The sequence below is a fragment of the Artibeus jamaicensis genome, unplaced genomic scaffold (genome assembly GCF_021234435.1).
Source record: "Artibeus jamaicensis isolate MK-2021 breed Jamaican fruit bat unplaced genomic scaffold, CSHL_Jam_final scaffold_2693, whole genome shotgun sequence".
NCBI classification, from domain to species: domain Eukaryota; kingdom Metazoa; phylum Chordata; class Mammalia; order Chiroptera; family Phyllostomidae; genus Artibeus; species Artibeus jamaicensis.
The window spans coordinates 1-21643 of NW_026522033.1; the positions used below are offsets into that span (position 1 = coordinate 1).

A 21643-nucleotide genomic window follows, 5' to 3' on the forward strand; every position below is an offset into this window, starting at 1 on the left:
GTTCACCCTGGTTCCCTCCTGCTCACAGGCCTGCAGTGACATTAGGTGACATAAGGGGCCTCACAGAGCTCAGGAAAACAGACCTTCCCAGGGACATCAGGTTCATCACACACCAAAACCCCTCTTTTGTCCCTGCATTGCTGGGGACAGGTCATAAGGAAGGATCCTGAGGTCCAGGTGAGACAGGACAGGCTCCTGCAGATGAGGAGCCCAGAGCTCGGAGCTGGTGTCCAAGTGGGGTAGCAGGAGGAAAGAACAGGGAACCCATGTCCTGGGGTCCAGTCCCAGCCCTGCCCTGGCAAGGCTGGGTGACCAGGGCACGTGGCCAACCTCTCTGAGCTGCAGTGGACTGGGTGGTTGGTCAGCCATCTCTGGTGCACTAGGGCTGTGAGGTCAGAGTTGGTGAATGTCAGACCACAGCCTGTGCCTTGCACACAGAAGGTGCTCCTTAAATGGCACCTTTGGCTCATGCATGACGTCACTCCTGCCCAAGGTCTCCAGTGGTCCCTGAACATCCTGATTGGGGTCTCAGTGGCCCTCGTCCTGCTGCTCTCCCTCCTCATCTTCCTCTTCCTCCGATATTGGCATCAGAACAAAGGTAGGACACTGGGTGAGTAAGGAAGGGGGTGACCTGGGTCACAGGAGACAGGAGCTCAGAGCACCTGCTGCAGGAAACAAGTAGATGGGGAAGGTCAGCTGAGAAACAGATTTCTCCAGAATCTCACATCAGAAAACTCCATGTCAGCACAGATGTGGGAATAAGTGTAAGTTAATTTTTGATTGTTTTCAATTTTCTGTAACGTGACATATATGCACAAGCGAGTATTAAAATGTCCTTCTTTCCTCTGCAATCACACCAGAGGTGCCTCCACCCTCCCAAAGCTGAGACTGTCCCTCTTGACCAGCCCAGAGAGGGGCTTTGGTCTGTCCTCCATCCCAGCTGCAGATGCCCAGAAAGAGCCCCACTGTGAGAGGAAGGGACAGCTGCCCTCAGGAGGGGGCACAGGGATTTCAGGAGATGATAGGGGAGGGGACAGCCTGGGAGGGTGTGGGGGTCAGGGGTGAGAGAGACTGAAATCCATACAGCCTGACCTGGCCCCTCACCTCAGTCCTGGGTTAGTGACCCATCAGGCAGCAGGCAGGTCTGGAGCCCTGAAAACTTGGGAACCCTGACAGGAGACACTCACCGTTCTGCTCCAGCAGATACTGCCATGAAGAACCCACAGCCTGGGGAGAGCATGGAGCTGGACCCTCAGGTGAGACCCCTGCTTCTGTCCAGGACACCAAGGACCTTCCTGTTCCCCAGTTTACTCCAGTGGTCACTTTCCTGTCCACCTCCCCTGGTTCTCAGCAGCGTCCACACCGACCTCTCCTTCTGGGCACCAGGTGGTCCTGCTCTGACTCACTCCTCCCACTTTCCTGTGACCTCATGTCCCCTCCCGGGTGGTTCTCCCTGCTGGTTCCTTGCCCTCTGTCTGACCTTGTGCAGCCCCAGGTGTCAGGAGGAGGCATGAATGAGTGAATGACCTGCAGGTCCCAGGGTCCCATCACTCACTCACGCAGCAGCTGTGACAGGAGCTCACTGGTTCCCAGCTCCATGTCAGTGCCCCAGTGCAGCCCTGAGCAGCCTGTCCCCACCCTCCTCAAGCTCACCTGTGGGTGAGGGAGACACCTGCAAACAGGCAGGTGGCGTTCTGCAGAGCTAAGTGCTGTGAAGGAGAATGAAGCAAGAGCAGGGGGTGGAGTCCCTGGTGAGGAGGGAGAACAGAGAAAACAGCAGGTGCAAAGGTCTTCAGCAGAACCGGCTGCTTCAGGCAGATGGGCCCTGTGGCTGAAGCTGAATGAGCAGATACAGTGAGTTAGATTAAGAGTCAGATTCACAGAAGCACCAGATGCTCCCAGATGCCCCAAGGCTCAGGGAGTCCCTGCAGACTCCATCAGGAGAGTGACCTCATCTGATCTGAAGTTTAGTTGTCACTCTGACACTATGTGGACAAGACTGGAGGGTTTCAACTGTGGGGTCAAGAACACACTGGTTCTGTCTCACTGTCTCTCTGCAGCAGAACAGGACCCGGTGATGACTCCCAAGGAGTGACATGTTCCTAGGTGACCCTCTGAACATCGAGGCTCATGCAGGGAATGGCGACCTCTCCTTCCCCTTTGTCATGGGGATTGCTGGTCATGAAGGGCAGAGAAGCAGAAAATGACAGATAGATGGACATTCAAGTGGGTCCCATCCTCTCCAGGATGCAGACTTCCCTAGCCCTAACCACCTTTCATCCCTCTCACTGTCCCCCTGCTCCAGGCTGCTGCATCTGCTGCCCCCCAGGATGTGACCTATGCCCAGCTGACTCACTTGGCCTTCAGAAGGGAGACAAGGGCACCCCCTTCCTTCCCATCAGAGAAGCCCCCAGATGAGCCCAGTGTGTACGCTGCTCTGGCCGTCCACTAGCCCAGGAAGGACCTGGATCCCACACTCCAGGGAGGGGGCCTACAGGGATGCCAGACGGTACAGATCTGTCCCCACTGATTTTCAGCTAGTGGCCCTAGTCAGCCTGGAGACCCGACATGGACCCCCAGCAGCTTCTGGGACCCTCTGGGAGTCCCCTGATTCTGCAGTCACAGATAAGTACTATCCCTACACTTGGGAATCAGAGCAACAAACTTTTCAAGCATCAACATGTGGATTTAGAACCGAAACAGAAGGCAGAGAATGCTTTCAGTGAATGTAAATACTGCACATCAGTCCTACAAAATAGAACATTAACAACCATGAATGAACATCTTAGAGAAGAAAAAGGCGAAGGCATAGAAACCACCTAAGTGTCCTCCCACACGTGCTGAGATGAAGCTGTGGCAGCCTGTGCGACGGAGTGTCACTCGGTCACAGAGGGGAAATCCTGTCAGTGCATCAACACGGAGGCACCGTGAGCATGTCATGCTACGTGGGGTAAATCAGACCACACAGCACAAGGCCCGTGCTACTTCACTTGTATGTGGGTGAGATCTGAAAGTCTTCACTGTCTATGGACTAACTGTGTGGACGTTGTAATTAAATACTTTCCTGCAAAGTGAACTCGGAGTCTGAAAACCTTCCCTGGCAAATGCTTCACAACCCTCATGCATGTATGAAACACACACACACACATGACACACACAGACACAAACATACACACAACACAAGTATCACAGCTTTACACAATCATCTCCTGAGAACAGAGAAGATAGGAACATCCTGCAACACAGTTTCTCAGGACAAAAATAAATTGAAATAAATAAATAAAAGATAAACAGAAGTGAACTATGAAAAGCAAAGGAGGGAGCTACCAAGAGCGAACCTCAAGGGAAGCTCTCTCACCTGCAGTCAGGTGCAGAGTCCTAAACAAAACATCACCAAGATGCATCAAAGCAAAACCTGAGTCATCCACCCTGACCAGGCAGGTATGTGTTTGTAGAGATGAATGGTTGGTTTCATATCTAAAACATCAATCAGTACAACTCAAATATTAAAAGGAAATGAGAAAGCCCTGGCTGTTGAGGTTCAGTGGATTGGGCGCCAACCTGCAAACTAGGTGAGGGGTCCCAGGTTTGAGTCCTGGTCAGGGTACAAGCCTGGGTTGCGGGCTGGGTCCCCACTTGGGGGCATGCAAGGGGGAACCACGCATTGGTGTTTCTCTCCCTCTCTTTCTCCTCCCTTTCCCCTCTCTAAAAATAAATAAATAAAATATTTTTTAAACAAAGGAAATGAAAAAAAAACATTCTATCAACAGAGGCAAAATGTTTGCTATAATACAGAATCAATATATAATGAAAAACTCTTCAGAAGTAAAAGGAAATTTTCTATCACCTATCAAAGCATCTTTGAAAAGCTTTATAAAGGAAATAATGCTTAAAAGTAAATTCTTCTAAACATTTGCCTGCAATTGAGCCCGATACCAAAATAGTCACTAGGAAACTGGGGGTGCACACAGCCTCCCGGCAACCCCATGCCTACACGTTTGGCCAGCCAGGCCCATCCCGTAGGTTTTTTGGGTGGGACAAGAGGCCTCTCTGCACCGTAGAGGTGACACCCTCATGCCCCACACCTTCCTCACCAGGGCACTAAGAACGTGGCCAACCCGGGGTCCCGCCCAGTCACAGGCCCCGCCCAGTGGCCAGCACCTGGAGCACTTCCCTCCTGCACAGCCCCAGCTGAGAGTCAGGTCTCACCTCCGCCCCTGCTTTGGCCCCCACTGCCGCCCCTGCATCTGTCTCTCCAGCATCCACCACAGCTTCTTCCGAACCTGCGCCTGTTGGTGCAACTAAGCAGGAGAACCAGTGGGAACTCCCATCAACAGACAGGAAATCCGGACACTCTTCCCCATCAAACCTTGTTGAGGATGCACCAAGTGCGCTTGTGACAGGTCAGTCCTCTGAGAATATGGTCACTGAGGTCGTGTCGATGGGCTGTGAACCAGAGCAAGTGATGGCAGCCGTGCGAGCCAGGGTCAACCACCCTGACAGCCCCACTGTGTATCTATAATGGGAACCCTGGACACAGAGAAAGTCAGGCTGTGCTTGATTTCCCTCCAGCAGCTAGTTCTGGGGGCTCCTCAGCCCAGGGCCCTGCCCCTGGAGAGTCTGAGACAGTAATAAATGTGGGGACCAGGGTGTTTCCACAGGCTGGACACTCAGGAGCCCCTGACACCAGCCCCTCCCCCATGCACCCTGGGTCCCCAGCTGTTGAATTAGTGAGATCTCTCAGCTGTAGACGAATAAGCTCATGAATTCTGTGCCTTCCACAAAATTCAGAACACACAACTCTTACTTATTTCTGAATGGAGACCATTTTCATCCCTCATCCTGAACCCTAGGGTACAGCTCCTATTGAAGTGACTCAGAACAAGTTCTGATCCAGAGATCCCAGTCAGGCTGAGCTGATCCAATGAGAAGACAGGGACCTGGTGGAGTCAAGTCCAGGCTCATGACATGACCTTGTGAAACTTACAGTCTGAGAAGTGGGGCATCGGGGAGCACAGACCCCAGGAGGGAGGCTCCTGTCTCCCTAAGTCCTCACTCACCCCCTCATTTCATGATCCTCAGGGGCAGCCAACACCATCAGTCCAACACAGACCAAGTCAGACCCTAGGAGTGAGGAGTGGGAGAAACTCTCAGTTATGGTCACAGAGGGTCACGCCTTGCCAGATGGAGACAGGTGTCCTGGGTGGACAATCAAGGTCCTAGGGTGTCTTTGGTCTCCTCTGACCTCTGTGACTTTTTTGCCCACATTTCCTAACCTTCCACCCCCAAGACTGTACAGTGAAGACTCTCATCTGAATGGGTGTGGCTGGATTTGTCCTGGTGGTCTTTGGGGTGCTGCTCTTTGAGGCTTGAGATAGCGAGAGGTAGCCAGGATGTAAACACAGAGGGGACAGGGCACTATGTAGAATGGGGTAGCCATGTGGCCCATCTGATGACCCAGGAGGTGGTGAACAACATTCTGGCCACAGGTGGGGAAACTGTCTGCTGATGTGTCCAGGACAATGAACAAGCTTTGGGTGCAGGGAATGTCTGAGTGCTCCCTGTGCAGGCCTCTTCCTCCATTAGATGTCTGTTTTCTCTCTTTATTTTGTGGACTCTCTGTAATGACCCCCCCCCCTTTTTTTCTCACATGAGTGTCCTTCCCACATGGCTGCATTGAGACCACACATCAAAAAACCTCAAGTCCTCTTCCACTGTTGTGTAATAAAATGTTCTTTGTTTCAAATCACATGAACGGATGAGCATTATTGAATTTATAGCTCTTCAGTTCACGGGGTTAATGTAGATTCAATAACTGATTAAATTAGATATGTCAGATAGATGCAAATCAGTGCCACCACCCTCTCTGTTCCCAAAGTCTCTACTGTCTTCGTGAGATGCCATGTGTGCCATTTACTCAGAAATGTCATCCCTTGAAGGGACAACCTGGTGGTGTGCTGCTCTGAAAACATGTGTTCAGAGAGTTCAGATTTGTGATGTTTGCCAGTTACTGTGCTGTAAATTCTCCCTTTGTGACCAACCCAAAATGCCAATGTGACTTCACCGAGTGCAAGGTGGGGAGATGGCAGAGTCATCGTCACCACAGAGTAAGAGGCGTGTGCCTTACACCTCCCCACACACCCTGTGTTGAGTTGCATTTCATCATCTTTTACAGATGATGATCATTTCTACTGCACTGTGGGGGCACAGTATCAATGAAATTGTGACAACATAATCCTAGATATTCACACAAGAGTAAAAAAAAAAAAACCAGTCTGAAAACAAATGGGCTTAGAATTCAAATACACTTGTGGTGGAGGTAAAAATTACTCCAACTGTTTGGAGAGTACATTGGAATCATCAAGGTAAAAGGAGACATGAGTTATGACCATAACATGCATGCTGGAGAAACTGTGTACACAGGCACAAGTTACACTCACAAGAACATGGACCAGTGTGATTCCCCTATTGAAAAGCAAGCACATGTCACAAAACCACATGAATAAAAAAGAAAGACGGGTGATATTTGTTCACCATGACCTACCACATGGGAAAAGCACAAATTAAATCACCAAAACAATGCATGTCAAGGTTCAAACATGCCGGTGAGTCCATGAAAGAAGATTCTCAAAAGAAGGCAGGCAGGGCTGTTCCATTACACAACTTTCAGAGACACCATTTGTCACTCAGGCAGGCACACCTAAGAGAAGCCCAACGAACAAAAGTAGGAATGGATCCCTTGTGATCTGTTTAGGGGTTAAACATAGTGCAATGTCAAAGGTTTGTTCAAATGTCCTTGGTGACTTCAAGGTCCAGTTGTCATTACAGGAAAACACTACCTTTCTACCTGGTGACTTAACTATATCTTCATACAATTTAGTGAGCTATTGAGAGTAGGGTGGTAAAGTCCACGGGCTAACCTAGGCAGTGAAGTTCCTAAATATGGCTCTGGTTGTGTTAGAGGAAAAGTGCCACCTTGGCAATACAGTTGCCCCAAAATGTGATCAGCACCTGCCCCACCAGCTGCACTAAGTCCAACCAAATAAGGAGTCCCTGCTGAGGCAGATGCTGGATCTCAGCATCTGACAGCCTGTGCATCACCACCTGACATGCAACTGACCATGTTAAACATCCAACAAGGGTTAGATGCCTTATTGCTCCAACCATCTGGATGTTTGTAGGTCAGCAGTATGGATGTGTGAGTTATTTCACAAAATGGGTTCAACTCCACCAGGCACTTGTTTGGGATCACACAAGTTTTGGGTGCAGACTGAACAGTGCTCAGGATTCCTCATCTCCTCCTGGACCCCACTGAGGGCTCAGGGGCAGGGAGCTGAGTGCAGGGAGTGCCAGACATTGAGGTCAGGCTTGTCCTGATTCCCTTCCTGATGGAAACTCACCAGGTGCCTGACTTTGAAAAACAGACTCCGTATCATTAAGAGCCATAGTTGTTGACAAATGGTGTTGGATAAATGAATGTGCAAAAGATGAAGTTGGCTATGTACCACCTACCCCACACCAAAACGACCTTAAAATGGATCAATGTAACAGCTGATATTATAAAATGTAGTATCAAATGGGTAAACGTTCATGAGGGTGGGCTTATGTACATTGTCTTAGAAATGACACAAAAGCACAATAAACAAAAAAGCTAGATTTTATTAAAAAATTGTGTACATGAATCAAAGAATACTATCAAGTGATTGAAAAAAGTGACATACAAAACTGAAGAAAGTATTTTCAAATTATATTTGATAATGATCTGGTCCAGAATACTTAAAGCATACTTATAACTCAACCACAAAAAAAATCCAACTCATAAAAAAGGTCAAAGTACTTGAGTAAGCATTTCTACCCAAAGATATTCTGCAAAGAAGATAAGTTCTGTAAACAGCAAGATGAGCTCAGGAAAACATGCTCATCATGGTCAGTCATTAGGAGAATGACCATGAAAATGACAGCAACCTGACCTAAGTCAGCAAGATGGTGGCAAGATAAGAAGTCCTGGCTCTGTTCACCCACAGAAGCCGGGACCTTAGCTAACCACCATCCACCAACAAAACTACATTCACACTCTGGGGTGAAGGTGTGAAGTCCCAGCACAAGCACCCCGTGGAGTAAAAAACCCAAGAACAACCACACTGAAAAGGGTGAGAAGAACAGCTTCACTTAACTCAGCATCAGCCCTCCCACCCAATGGCCCAGCTCTGCACAGGGAAACTCCTTTCACCTGCAGTTTCTCCTGTGGGGGTGCAGAGAATGGGATCCTCCTTCCCAACAGCATTTCCATCATTGCCCCAAGGGCCAGCCTCTGTCTGGCTGAGGGGCTGCAGGCTGGATCCTCTGGGGGCAGCTGAGAATGAGGAAATGGGCAGGTTTCAGGGTTATTGATGTGTAGGTCTCAACAGCCAGCCCACCTGTGAACCCTGCAGCTGGCGGTGAGTTCCTCAAAAATTGAAAATAGAACTTTATGTATTTAATTATATGTTATTGTCTGTGCTATTACAGTTGTCTCAAGTTTATTTCTTTGCCCCCTTCCCCCCAGCACCACCACAGTCCCTCAGGCAGTCCCCACACCATTGTTCATGTCCATGGTTTATGCATCTATGTTCTTTGGCAACTCTGTTCCCTAGGCTGGAGTGACATCCCCATGACTATTCTGTACCTACCAGTGTGTACATCATAGAACTTTCATAGGATCCAGCACTTTCACTGTGAGTGTCTGTTCAGAGGACATGGAATCAGGATGTCAAAGAGATATCGGCACTCCCAGGTTCACTGCATGGTTATTCACGACAGCAAAGACATGGAAACCACCTCAGTTTTTCACCAGCGGAGGATGGATGAAGCAGCTGTGGAGTAAGGATACACAATGGAATACTCTTCAGCCATAAAAAGCGTGAAGTGCTGCCGTTTGAGACAACACCGAGGCACCAGGAGGACATTATGCTGAGTAACCTGATCCAGACACAGTGAGGTAAATCATGCATGGTTTCCCTCATATGTAGATTAAATTTTTTAGAGCTCTGAACTCAAGTGAAATAGGGAAAGTGGTGATTACCAGCGGCTGGGGATTGGGAGAAGAAAATATTTATCAATACATGTAATTTTTCTGTTGTATGACAAATATGTCTGGAGACTGAATGTACAGAGTGTTGGTCATAGTTAAAAATAATAAATTATACACTGGAAATTTTCTGTGTTCTCCCCCACACAAAGAAAAAATAGAAGCTGTGTTAGTATACATTACTATTTTGAGTGTGGTACACTTTTCAGAGTGTACATATATACTAACACACCAAGATGTACACCTTAAATATACACAATTCCTATTTGTCATTATTCCTAAAAAGCTGGGGAAAAAAGAAAAAAATTCTGGTTAAATAATATAGCATTTTTATTTCTCTGAATTATTTCACTTGGCACAATGAGTCTGTCCATTCATGTCCCAAAGGGCCAGAATTTATTCTTTTTCATGCATGAGTAATATTCCATTGTATATATGTATCACTTTTTTATTTATTCATCTATTGGTGAGCACTTAGGTTGCTTCCACATCTTAGCTCTTATAAATAATGCTGCCGTAAACATAGGGATGCATATATCCTTTCAAATTAATGTTTCATTTCTTTGGATAGACACCCAGACTAAATCCATTTCTAACCTTAGTTCCCCAGCTATACTAGCCTGAACTCAGGTTCTCAGCAACTGCACATACACGTCACTGAGGAATGCCATATACCACAGAGCAACTACAGGAGCTGTCATCTTTGTGGCGTGTGGTAACTGTAGTAGACTGATGATGCCCAGAAAGAAAGAGTCCACATCCTTGTGGGTCTCAGCCTGATGCAAGAGGCGGACAGGAGATGGTCACATTTAACATCTGTTACGAGATGACCATCTCTAGTGAAGTGTGAGCAACAAGCTGAATGTCCTGGAATGTCTTATCATGTCTCAAATTCATAAAAAAATTTCTGCCATGTATAGTGTTCCACAAATTCTGAGACTACCACCTGCCACTTGTGCTTTTTCTGTTTTTTTCCCCCTTTGGTAACCACTGTCTTCTGGAGAAAATCCAAACATCTGTTCTTAGCACACAGTGCACCTGCAAATGCTGGCTTCTGTAGACCTCCCTGTCTTAGCCTTTATTCCTTTACTCTCTAATTGACTCAGCATTTGCAGAAACAACCCACAGACTGCTACGTGCAATAAAAACTCCCACTCAGCTCTTGTAAGTAGAAGGTGCTAGTCCTCCACCAGACACATTCCTAGAGTTCTAGAGCATTTAGGTGGAGAAGTCACTTGCACTGCAGCATCTCTTTGTCATGGTCTCAGTTACTCTTGTTCCCAGGGGCTCTGGGCCACCACACTCACATGCCCAGTGGGCTGGCTTCTAATTGCTGTCTCTCCACGCTCCATCATGCTGGACCACGAGCTGCGTGAAGCAGCAGGAGGACAATTCTTGGGACTCTGTGATCCTGGCACAGCTCTGCCTGTGAACCCTTGTGGTGGGTGCACTCAGGGGTCTGTGGGACCATGACTAGAGCACAGGTGTTCAAGGCCATGGTGCTTCCAGCACGTGCCAACCACAGGACACACCAAGTATTTTCCTTTCTGATGAGTAGTCCACCCACCCATCCCCAACACCACCCATTCGAACGTGGAGGTCTTTGAAGTGGCCAAGCTCCTGTCAGGTCCATGGCTTGTCCCCTGAGCAGAAGTTTTTAACAAACCTGGGATGACAATCTTGTGCAAGGGTGGCCATTGACGGAATCTCTCTGTGCACATTCTCAGACCACCACTGAGTCTTTCTTCATCAGGACACTGAAGTGTTTGCCCTCCCCAAGTCTTCTCTCCCATAGGTAATTCTTTTTCTTAAATATTTTATTCATTATGCTCTTACAGTTGTCCCATTTTTCTCCCATGTATTCCCCTCTGCCCTGTACCCGCCTCCTATCATCATTCCCCCACCTTAGCTCATGTCCATGGGTTGTACATATAAGTACTTTAGATTCTCCACTTCCCATCCTATACTTAACCTCCCCATGTCTATTTTCTACCTACCAGTTACACTTCTTATTCCATGTACCTTTTCTCTCATTCTCCCCCTTCACCCTCCCCACCGATAACCCACCATGTGATCTCTGTTTCTGTGACTCTGTTCCTGTTCTAGTTGTTTGCTTAGTTCATTTTTCCTATACTCAGTTATTCATACTTGTTTGTTGTCATTTTACTGTTCATATTTTTTATCTTCTTTTTCTTAGATAAGTTCCTTTAACATTTTATGTAATAAGGGCTTGATGATGATCAACTCCTTTAACTTGACCTTATCTGGGAAGCACTTTATCTGCCCTTCCATTCTAAATGAATGCTTCACTGGATAGAGCAATCTTTGATGTAGGTCCTTGCCTTTCATGACTTCAAGTACTTCTTTCCAGCCCCTTCTAGACTTCAAGATTTCCTTTGAGAAATCAGCTGATAGTCTTATGGGAACTCCTTTATACATAACTGTCTCCTTTTCTCTTGCTGCTTTTAAGATTCTTTTTTATCTTTAATCTTGGCTAATGTAATGATGATGTTCCTTGGTGTGTGATTCCTCGGGTCACATTTCTTTGGACTCTCTGAGCTTCCTGGACTTCCTGGAAGTCTGATTTTTTTTGCCATATTGGAGAATTTTTCTTCATTGTTTGTTCAAGTAAGTTTTCACTTTCTTGCTCTTCTCCTTCTGGCACCTCTATGATTCTGATGTTTGAACATTTAAAGTTGTCTTAGAGGTTCCTCAGCCTCTCCTCATTGTTTTGAATTCTTGTTTCTTCATTCTGTTCTGCTTGAATGTTTATTTCTACCTTATGCTCCAAATTGTTGATTTGAGTCCCAGTTTTCTTCCCTGTATTGTTAATTTCCTGTATATTTTCCTTTATTTCACTTTTCTTTTTTATATTTTTTAATTGATTATGCTGTTACAGTCGTTCTATTCCCCCCTTCATTCCCCTCCACCCTACCCCCCCATCCCCACCATTACCCCCCCTTTAGTTTATGACCATGTGTCTCGCGAGTCCTTTAGATTCTATATTTCCCATGCTATTCTTGCCCCCCCATCTATTTTCTATCAACTGTCTATGCTACTTATTTTCTGAAACTTCTCCCCCCTTCTCCTCCTCCCACTCCCCTGTTGCTAACCCTCCTTGAGATCTTCATTTCTATGTTTCCACTCCTGATCTAGCTGTCCTTTTAGTTTGCTTTCGTTTTAGGTGTGGTTGTTAATATCTGTGAGTTTGTTGTCCTTTCACTGTCCATGTTTCTTTAACTTCTTTTTCTTAGATAAGTCCCTTTAACATTTCATATAATAAGGGCTTGGTGATGATGAACTCTTTGAATTTGATCTTATCTGAGAAGCACCTTATCTGTCCTTCCATTCTAAATGAAAGTTTTGCTGGATAGAGCAATCTTGGTTGTAGGTCTTTGGATTTCATGACTTGGAATACCTCTTTCCAGCCCCTTCTTGCCTGTAAGGTCTCTTTTGAGAAATCTGCTGACAGTCTGATGGGGACTCCTTTGTAGGTGACTGTCCCCTTATCTCTTGCTGCTTCTAGGATTCTCTCCTTCATTTTAATTTTGGCTGATGTAATTATGATGTGCCTCGGTGTGTTCCTTCTTGGGTCCAACTTCTTTGGTACTCTCTGAGCTTCCCGGATTTCCTGGAAGTCTATTGCCTTTGCCAGATTGGGGAAATTTTCCTTTATTATTTGTACAAATAAGTTTTCCACTGGTGGCTGTGCCTTTCCCCTTTCTGGTACCCCTATAATTCGGATATTGGAGCGTTTAAAGGTGTCCTGGAGGATCCTAAGACTCTCCTCATTTCTTTGACTTCTTGCTTCCTGACTCTTTTCTGTTTGGCTATTATTTGCTTTCTTCTGGTCCACTCCATTGATTTGAGTCCCAGTTTCCTTTTCGTCGCTATTGGTGTCATGTGCAATTCCATTCATTTCAATTAGTTTCACCTTCATATATTTGTCTAATTTGTGGCTATAATCAACCAGTTCTGTGAGGATCCTGATGACCAGTGTTTTAAACTGTGCATCTGAGAGTTTTGCTATTTCTTCATCGCTTAGGTCTATGGGCTCAGGGACTTTGAGAACTTGCGACATTTTTGGTCTGTTCTGGCCCTTTAAGTGTGAGAAGCGGCGGCTTGGACTCCCAGGTCGCTGGGTTGTGACGCTGTATGTGGGGGCGTGGTCAGAGCGGGGGAAATGGCGGCGCCCTTTACTGCCGCTTGCTGCGGGGACGCCGGGCCCCAGTCCAACCGCCCACTCCCTCGCCTGTCCGCTCGCGCACAAATAGGCGACCACAGTCAACACCTGGCACCGCTTCCCCGCTGTCTCCTCCTCGGTCGCTCGCCTGGTCACTCCCTCGGTTGCTCACTTGGTCCAACCCTGTGCCTGGATTCCGCATCTGGATTCCGCGCCTGAGCCCGTCTGACCGAGTCCTCCTGTGCAACCCCGCTCCACCAGCCACTGGTTTCGCCCCTTACAGGTCAGGCTGAAGAATTTGTTGTTAACGGACTTCAGAAAAGTTCAATTTTCCGTGTTCTGGCTGTGATTTCTGTTGCTAATATTTAGTTGTCCCTAAACTTGGTTGTATGAGAAGGCACGGCACATCCACCTATACCTCCATCTTGGCGGAAGTCTCCCATTATTTACTTTCTTCTGGTCCACTCCATTGATTTGAGTCCCAGTTTCCTTTTCATTGCTATTGGTGTTCTGTGCAAGTCCATTCATTTCAATTAGGTTCACCTTCATATATTTGTCTAATTTGTGGCTATAATCAACCAGTTCTGTGAGGATCCTGATCACCAGTGTCTTAAACTGTGCATCTGAGAGTTTTGCTATTTCTTCGTTGCTTAGATTTATAGGCTCTGGGGCTTTGAGATCTTCTTGAGCCATTTTTGGTCTGTTTATGCCCTTTAAGTGTGAGGAGTGGAGCCTTGGGCTCCCAGGTCACTGGGTTGTGATGCTGTATGTGGGGGCGTGGTCAGAGCGGGGAAATGGTGACCCCCCTCTGCTGTTTTGTGCGCTGGGTGAGGAGCAGCACCTTAGGTGGTTCAGCTGGGCCGGGCCACTCAGAGTCACAGGGTTGTGACGTTGTATGTGGAGGTGGGTTCAGAGCAGGGAAATGGCGGCGCCCTCCCTGCCGCTTGCTGTGGGGACCCGCTGGGTTCCGGTCCAATCGCCCACTTCCTCGTTTGTCTATCCACGCACAAATTCGCTACCACAGTCAACCCGCACCCCTGCTCCCTCGCTGTTTCCCTCGTGGTCGCTGGCTTGGTCGCTCGCTCAGTCGCTCGCTAGGTCCAACCCTGTGCCTGGATTCCACGTGCGCCTGAGTCCATCTGACCGAGTTTTCCTGTGCAATCCCGCTCCACCAGCTGCTGATTTTGCCCCTTACCGGTCAGGCTGAAGAATTTGTTGTTAACAGACTTCCGAAAAGTTCAATTTTCTGTGTTCTAGCTGTGTTTTCTATTGCTAATATTTAGTTGTCTCTAAACTTGGTTGTGTGAGAAGGCACGGATATCCACCTGTGCCTCCATCTTGGCGGAAGTCTATTTCACTTTTCATAGCCTTCACTTTTTATTCTATTTTATGACCATCTTTAACTAATTCTGTGAGTGTCCTGATTACCAGTGTTTTGATTACAGTGCATCTGATAGGTTGGCTATCTCTTCATCACTTAGTTGTATTTTCTTCTGGAACTTTGATCTGTTCTTTCATTTAGACCATATTTTTTTGTTGGTGCACGTGTTACATAGTAAGGGGTGGAACCTTAGGTATTTGCCAGGGAGGGGCAAGCCCCATGACTGTCTTATGATGCTGCTTGTTGGGGAGGGATTTGAGAGGGAACAATCCTGCATGCTCAGCTCTCAGTGGGCTTTCAGTCACTTCCTCTGCTGCCCACAAGCAAGTTGGGCTCTTCTGGTGCTGATTCCCAGGCAGATTTTTTTTTGTGCATTCTAGGACCCTGTGGGTCTCTCCTACAGACTTTCCTGTGAGGCTGAGAGTTTCTCCTGAGGTTCTGAGGCTTTCTTTTTCTGCACTGGAGCCCTGGGTTGCATGGCCTGTCTGCCTCCCCAGTTGTTTCTCCAGGTTTATCTGCATGCAAATGTGGGACCACCCACTTCACCAGTAGCTACCTCACCCAGTCCTCCAGCCACCACCTTGCCATGAGTCCTGTCTGCCCCAGCTGCCCATCCCTTCCCCTCCTAGCAGTCTGAATGAGTGTTTCTTTTTTAACTTCTTAGTTGTTGGCTTCCATATAGTTTGATTTTCTGGAATTTGTGGTTATTTTTGTCTTTAAATTTGTTGTTGTTGTTCTTTTGGTTGTTCAGGAGGGCAGAGTGTATCGACCTATGCCTCTATCATGGCCAGAAGTCCCTCCTCCAGGGATATCTTGCACTCTGAGCTTTGCTGAATCCCTATAGTGATCACCATGGCCCTTCCCCCACAGGCTGCAGTAAATGTGCAGAATTAACATCCATGCAGCACCGAAGCCCTGAGGTGAGGAGATCTGCAAACAGTGTGAATGTTCTCCTTTCCCTGGAACACAAGTAAGGGCTCACAGTCCACCACGCTGAATACAACACAACTGTGTTGATGGAGCATAATTTATAGGAAGAGGAAGCCCCAAATATGGAGCACAGCCTGGAAGACATATTTAGGCAGAACAGTGTTTTTTGTATCACTTGAAGTCAGGCTCCATGGTCCAGTGAAGTGCAGGATCACCTGTCGGTTACAGGACTGACTTGGAGTGAAAGAGAAGTTCTGAGTGACTCCCCCCAGAGCAGGGCAACCAGATGCCCCAAAAGTGTGTAGAAAGAAAACCCTTTAAAATGGTCCATGGGGAGCGGACCACACTGACAAGGGCAAGTTTATTACCAGCTGCATGGAGACAGAGTCTTGCTTACCCCTCCACCATCTCTTTTAAGTCATGATGATACTTCATTTTGACCCCATTTCACTTTGCTTTTTTTGTTTTTTGGTTTATTTGCCTATATTCTAGAAAACGTATTTGGAGTCTGTAACTGTTTTTGGAAGATGTTGGTAATCTTAACATCTTTTCCCATCCTTTGTTGTAAGAGAGCACTTGAACAAACCCACCGAGTGCATCCTGTCCAGGAACAACAGTGCGTGTACTGGGGGCTGACCAGAGCCCTGAGCTTAGGACCAAGCATCCCACGACCTAGAAACTCATCCCAGCTTGGGTGACAGGCCCTGCTCGGCTGTGTGTTGTATGAAACTTGAGGAAAGTGCACACAATTCTGGGACTTGAGTAATTTCATCATCACAGGCAGTTATGGAAACTTATTGTCCCTGACAGTGTGCACTCCAGTACCTTGTCAATGACAAGTGACATTTTTGAAAACGGCAGTGTCCCTTATAAGGTCACCGCGGTTTGCTCTCTGCATGCTCACACAGGAAAGCCCACAGAGACAACTGCCCGCAAACCCCACTGTTGTTATTCTAACGTTCATACCATGGAAAAGGTGAATGTGCTGTTTCCTGGACATGAGTGCAGGCTTGGGGGTGGGGGTGAGTATGTCTGGGTTTCTTTCTGTGTTTGTGAGCATGGGTATGTGTGGAATCAGTGTGTGAGTCCAAAGACAACCAGGCAAACGATTGTGGGAAAGCAGGACTCTCTGTCCAGGGGACAACGTGGTTAGGGAGACCTTGATGCTTTAGGACATGAAGCCTGGAAAATGGCCATTGCTGTGAGACACCGTCACCCCCTTCTCTCACCCAGATCCTGGCATCCAGGGCTGCAGTGGGTGGGAGACTGGGAATGAACTCCATTCAATGCCTTGAAAACACAGTGTTACTGGGGTAAAAATATGGGGTACCCTGGTTCCACCTCCACCTGGCTCCAGTGCAGGGAACCCCCCGCAGCTTCATTCCTTTAAAGAGCAGGTTGGTCCTGGATGGGTGGGATGCCCCTCACAAAGCCATGTCTTCCCTCCTCATACCTCCTTGATATCTGGCCCCTGGGCAGGTGTCTGGCGGGTTGCAAACACGTTGGAAGGCATTAGCTTCAATAACTTTTTAAGAATAGGCCCTGGCTGGTGTGGCTCAGTGGACTAAGTACTGGCCTGGGAACTAAAGGGTCACGGTTTGATTCCCAGTCAGGGCACATGCCTAAGTTGTGGAACAAATCTCTGGTGGGGGGTGGGCAAGAAACAGGCACACACTGATGCTTCTCTCCCTCTCTTTTTCCCTCTCTTTCCCTCTCCCTAAAAATAAATCAATAAAAAAAATCTTTAGCCCTGGCTGGTGTAGCTCAGTGAATTGAATGCAGACCTGTGAACCAAGGGATTACAGTTCAATTCCCAGTCAGGGCACATGCCTGTGCTGTGGACCAGTTCCCAGCAGGGGATGCATGAGAGGAAACCACACATTTATGTTTCTCTTCCTCTCTCCTTTCCTTCCCTTCCCCCTCTAAAGATTAATAAATAAAATCTTTTAAAAATAATAGTTAATGAGCAATATATTCATTTTAGATGTAAGTGCAGCTCAACACGGCAGGATTGGAGGTAAAGAAGAAAGGTTAATGGAGTGAGGCAGGTGTGAAGTCAGTTGTGTTCCCCAGAGCCCCCCAGCTGGCCCAGCACCACTGCACTGTGAGGGTCTCTGATGTGATCACGTGACCCTGCACTGTGGTCCGAGTCTGATTCTTCCTTCACTGGATAAGGTATCTCTGCTTTTCAGGTTCTCAAATGCCCAACATCTCCATGTCAATCTAAACAGCTGGTTTCCTCTCCCCATATCTCAGGCAGGATGAATTCTGATCATGTTTGTGGGGTGGGGTTGGTGCCATGGGGTCTAAATATGGAAAATGAGAGCAACTGCCCAGAGGAAGCAGGCTTCTCAAGGGTCCTTCAGCCATTCAGGATGTAGTATTGCAACAACTGGTATTTAAGGTGTTTGTGTATGAGCATGTGTGTGTGTCTTTAGTGCCTTCTAATAAAAACACTCATGAATGTCATTCTTGTCTGAATACCAATGACTCTCCAGAAGTTGAAGAGGAGACTGAACCCCAGCATCAGAGGTGCTCTGAAGAAGGAGAAATGACCCAAATGATTCACCCCAAGGAGAGGGAGAGAGAAAGAGCTTACGTCTCACAGAGACAGAGTCACGTAGGAAAAGTGTGAGACGCAGCCCCTGTGTTCCAGGGTCAGGAGGGAGCACTGAGCTCTCCTGTGGGACCAAAGTGTTTGCACAGACCCAAGGCTTGTCCCTGCCCCTCCCTTGGCTCTCTGTCATGAGGGCTCCATGAGGTCTCCAGTCAGTGAGGCAGGGAGGGAAGGTTACCTTTCTCATCCCCAAGGCAGTGGCCACATCCACCACCTGCTTGGGTTCTGAGCTCTAAGTCCTTACTCCCTTCTCCTGTTCACCATTCACATATGAGTCTAACTTCAGTTTCATAATCTGTCCATTTTCTGATGCAAATTCTCCCATGGTCCTCATTGTCTTCAGAGCTAAATCTAGACATTTCTTGCTGAACTAAAAACTATTCATGATCATCCAGATGTGACCCTCTAACCTCAGCTCTCACTTCTGTTTCCCTCACCAAGACACGTGCAGTGACCTGTGAACAGAGTCACACACACATGCACTCACATACACACAAACCTATACACATATAAATTCACACACATATTCACATACATGTATACTCAGACCCAAGCATGCACATTCACACACACACACATGCTTACTCACACAGACTCACATACCATCTGCCACTCAACACTTCTCTTTTTTCATATAGGCTGTTCCAGAGCCATGTACACCTAGTAATCACTACCAAGCCCCCAGAGATAGTCACAGAACAAGAAATACCACTGGGCTAGCATCTTTTTATTTCTCTTCTCCAAATGTGTTCATGACCACTAAGGGGTATGTGAGAATCATGTGCTATATTCAGGAAATATATTTATGAAACATAGTTGAAGACACAATGTTGGAGTTCAGCAAATATTGATATTTTCTTCTTCTTAACAAATATTGCGTATCTCCAGTCCATTTGTGACACAGGGCACATAGGACTTTGATAACAATCTGTCCATCACAGTCCATTCCTCACATACTCCCCTTGTCCTACAGATGGGACCCAATGTCCATGAATGATGGACAGCACCCACATGACCAACCACCACCTCAACCTCTCTGCCTCCCTTTTGGACAGTCTTCATGTCTCTAGCATTCTCTGGAATGTTTCTTCCTCTCTAGAATGTTCTTTAATTCACCTGTTTAGTTTCTGCCTCTTCAAACACCCATTCTCCCAACCACAGTTGTTCTAGTCACAGTCCCCAGTTGTTCTTATATTTTCACTTATTTCTCCTTTGCAAATAATTTCACTGAAATATTAGCCTTAGATTTTCCATATTATTCTAGTCAGAGTTTTAAAAAACAGGAAGTGGGCCTCCTGGATCAGGGATGTATTTCTGGTTCTGGCACAAATACCCAGCAGAAAGTAGGTGATCACTAATTATTTGTTTCTTGACTAGTCAAAGTCTAAAACTCTATTTCACTTGTGGAGGGCTGAGAAAAACAAGCGATTGCCCTATTTACAGCAAGGCAATAAGAGTTAAACAGAGGACATGAGTTCAAGCAGGAGCACAGACCAGGCAGAGGGTCCTGAGAGTGAGAAGAGACCCCAGGTCTGGGCTGAGTGTCCCCTGAGGTTAAAGAGTACCCTGAGCCCTCATCATGGAAAAACCCAGAGCCAGGCCCAGGGTGGGCCCATCCCCTTGCTGTGAGTCCACAGAGGTGGGAGCCCTGAAGGGAGGCAGCTGCCCCTGACTCACCACATCCTGTGCATCTCTTTCAGGCCTCATGTCTTGCACACCTACAGAGCAGAAGCACTCAGAGTGGACAGCATGATCTCCATCCTCCCTGCTCTTCTCTGCTTTGGTCAGTAGTGGGGACATGGGGATAGGGCAGCAAGAGGGACTGGGGAGGTTATGCCACCTTGCTTGTGGAGAACCTCAGCTTCAGGAAGTTTCAGACTCACTTTCAGGGCTGAGTGTGGGTCAAAGGAGATGGCAGGAGAATCTGTCCCCAAGCTCCATGCCCCATTCCTACTTCAGGCCCTGGGGCTGAGGACTCTTCCTCCACTCAGTGTGTATTTTCTCTCCCTTCCATGGCTCCCTTCATACTCAGCCCTGTGACATGAGGGTCCATCCCACATGGCACTCTGTGTCCACACATCTAAAATCTTCTGCCCCCCTCCAACTTTGCCTAATACAATTTTTTAAAATTTCTAACAACCACATTATCAGATGAACATTATTGAACCCTCAACAATTCAGTTCACAGGACTTTACATAAATCCAGTCACTGAATAAGTGGGGGAAACAAGACACACATGGAGAAAGTAGACCTACTGGGCTCTCTGGACCCCACAATTCTTTCTCTCCTCCCCAGGTGCCACCAGCCTCATTTTTGCAGAAAACCCACTGCTTGGGATCAACCCACTGGCATTTGAAGGGGCAGCTTAGAGGAGTGCTGCCTCGGGGAAAAACACTTCCAGAACACTCTCATGGGGGGTGTTTGGGAATGTCTGAGTGTGTGTGGAATGAAATGTGACTCAGCCACAAGAGAAAAGGAAATCCTGCCCTTCCTGAGAACACTGATGGAACCTGAGGGCACTGTGCTAAGTGAGATCAATCGGGCAGATAAAGAGGGAGACTGAATCATCTCATGGACATGTGGAATCTAAAGAGTCCACACATGTAGAAACAGAGGGTGGAATGGCGGTGACCATGGGGAGTTGGTCGAAGAGCATCGACATTCAGTTATGAGATTAGTACGTCCTGGGGTCTCATGTACATCCTGGTGAACACAGTTAACAAGACTGTGTTATGTACTTGGAAGTTGCTAAGAGAATGTATCTTCAATGTTCTCATCACAAGAAAGTGACAATTATGTGACTTTTTGCTCATACCTCTTTTTTATCTTTTATTGTTATTCTGTTAGAGTTGTCCCAATTTTCCCCCCTTTGCCCTTCTCCTCTCATGCCAACACCCTCCCATTAAAGCTATGAAGGTATCGTATTACAATATTTAAATGTATCAAATCAACACATTGTTACCTAACATTTTTGTCAATTATATGTCAGTAAAGCTGGAAAGAATTATCCTCAGGCTTTATGTAAAAACAACTTACCTAAAAAGCTGGACAAGTAATGGGGCTGACCATAACAAATATTGGAAAGTTTAGAATGTATCTACATATGTTCCCATTTATCTACTATTTACTATATAATATTTATCTAAATATAATATAAACATTCTATATTACATATAATATTTTGTATAATATAAATTACATGACTTTTCATATATAATGCATAAGACAATCATATATTATGTTTATTGTATATAATGTGTAATATAATAAACATTACATGTTATACATTTCTATTATATTATCATTGTTTACATATCATAACACTGTATATTTATATATTCACATTTTATATTACACAGTCATAATATGCAACATAATATATTTATATCACATTTATAATATATTTATTATATTATATTTTATTTCCATTATATAATTATATAATGTAATTATATACATTATAT

At 46.5% G+C, this 21643-nt stretch overlaps 2 long non-coding RNA genes across 5 annotated transcripts; both read left to right on the plus strand.

Moving 5' to 3' along the window:
- The first annotated feature begins 1198 nt into the window (after positions 1 to 1198).
- LOC128626095 (uncharacterized) lies at positions 1199 to 3076 on the plus strand. Its single transcript, XR_008389995.1, has 2 exons — positions 1199 to 1256; positions 2306 to 3076. It is a non-coding gene; the product is annotated as an uncharacterized LOC128626095 (long non-coding RNA).
- Positions 3077 to 7644: 4568 nt separating this feature from the next.
- LOC119036007 (uncharacterized) lies at positions 7645 to 21475 on the plus strand. 4 transcript variants are annotated; one of them, XR_008389997.1, is made up of 4 exons: positions 7647 to 8977; positions 15502 to 18181; positions 19879 to 19961; positions 20475 to 21475. It is a non-coding gene; the product is annotated as an uncharacterized LOC119036007 (long non-coding RNA). The 4 variants fall into 4 exon arrangements; XR_008390000.1 differs by having other exon boundaries at positions 7655 to 8977; positions 15502 to 15601; positions 18060 to 18181; positions 19879 to 21457; XR_008389999.1 differs by having other exon boundaries at positions 7659 to 8977; positions 15502 to 15551; positions 18060 to 18181; positions 19879 to 21454.
- Positions 21476 to 21643: the final 168 nt, after the last annotated feature.